Raw genomic sequence first — 1927 nt, 5'->3', positions numbered from 1 at the left:
GAGTCATTAAACGAGAAGATATCCTAAAATTTCCGCTTTTAATTTTCGGGATCATTACAATAACTTCTTTCCTTTGGGTCGGGCAGTTAATTATGAATGAATATGTAGATGACAAGGATCGGCCCCCGATGCGTAACACGATGCCACTGTCGTGGGCTGCGAGTGAGGGACTTCCCTGATTAACCGTCGCAGTTCGTCCGTAAATATGCGCCCACTGCTCCTGATTTCTCAGGTGCATGGACATGCATGAGAGATAATCCACGATGAGAGGATCGTACACACGAATTGTTTAAAAGTGAAAACGCGTTTGTTCCTACCGTGAAAACTGGTAAAACGAGTATTCGCCTTCTGTTGATATACGGACACGTACGCGTGGCTGCCAGAACTGGCAATTTAATCGAGCCCTAGGATGGATCTCCCACTCGATGATTCGCGGAGCTGACCTTCTGGGAATGTTTCCCGAGGTATTTTGTATCAATTATTCGTGATGGAGGATTTGAAATCATTAGTTTGAACAAAAAATGATGGATGGAGATTTCCCCTTGAGTGACAGCTGATGTTGGAATACTCGTACTGTTAGAAAAAAAATGTCATTTCATGGATAGTCGACTAGTAATTTTCAGAAGAGTGACAGCGAATGCTATTTAAGGGGGAAAATTCGTGAAATTTCAGATTTAAAATTAGACTTAAAATTAATTGAAATTTCAAATTTTTGAACAGCATTGAGATGAGAATTTGTTAACCTTTTTGAATTTTCAATGAAATCATGAATATTCAGTGCCGAATCATCATGACTTTTTAATTAATTTAAAATTCATGAATATGGTTACCGGGTTTTCCGGATTTCCACTAATTTTCAGGGAATAATTCAACTGAAATTTACAGTTCTCATTGATTTTTCCATAAAATTTTGGACTTTTAATGAAGAAATTCTTCTTGAGTCCTCCCGAGTCGAATAATTGGACCCGACAAATTCTACTTAGGTCTCTCCGTTCAGAACTGGATAGGTCTTGGGAGGCCTCTTCCCAAGTGCTTCCGAGACCTTTCTACCTCTGGTTATGTCCCACTTCAGCACTTGTTAGGTGTAAGCAGGACTTGCATTCAGACTTTCCAAATCCTTGCCGGTCCCCGTAATTCTATGGGCCTATATTAAATCTGCGTTCATATCCCTATTTACTCATGCGTTATTGAAATAAAAAATGCAATTATTGTTTTTTTTTTAATCTCGAAAATCGACATTTCACGGGAGAGTGGAGGGGAGATGAATGTATGCGGAGGCTTGACATATTTATCCAACAAGCGGAGAAGGTTGCAGAATCTATTCTAGCCACTCTTGCCCCTCCGCTTGCATGCATTGTCCAAATAAAGAAAGAAAGTGTTAACAAATCTGACCCTTGTTCCAAGTAAAAACCGAAAATCTGACCCTGTGGCCGCCGGTGAAATTTTTTTTTTTCAGTTTTCACTTTTTCCACATACTTTTGAGAGTTCTGAATAGTCCGTCGCTTAAATAGTTGGAATCAACGTTCACCCAGCTAAAAAATTCGATTTTGCCGAAAGTCGACTTTCTCCCGAGAAAAACGAAAAATCTGACCCTTTGAAAATTTGAAAAAAAAAACTTTTTCAGTTTACACTTTTTCCACATACTTTTGAGAGTTCTGACTAGCCCGGCGCTTAAATAGTTGGAATCAACGTTCACCCGGCTAAAAAATTCGATTTTGGCGAAAATCCACTTGCCCCGGAAAACCCGAAAATCTGACCCTTTGGCTGGGGCCAAAAAAAACGGTTTCTCAGTTTTCACTTTTTCCACATACTTTTGACAGTTCTGACTAGCCCGGCGCTTAAATAGTTGGAATCAACGTTCACCCGGCTAAAAAATTCGGTTTTGCCGAAAGTCGACTTTCTCCCGAGAAAAACGAAAAATTACCCT

The sequence above is a fragment of the Diachasma alloeum genome, unplaced genomic scaffold (genome assembly GCF_001412515.2).
Source record: "Diachasma alloeum isolate Michigan unplaced genomic scaffold, Dall2.0 Dall_scaffold_00295, whole genome shotgun sequence".
NCBI lineage: Eukaryota > Metazoa > Arthropoda > Insecta > Hymenoptera > Braconidae > Diachasma > Diachasma alloeum.
The sequence above is the reverse complement of the archived record's forward strand: the minus strand, read 5'-3'. Positions refer to the sequence as shown.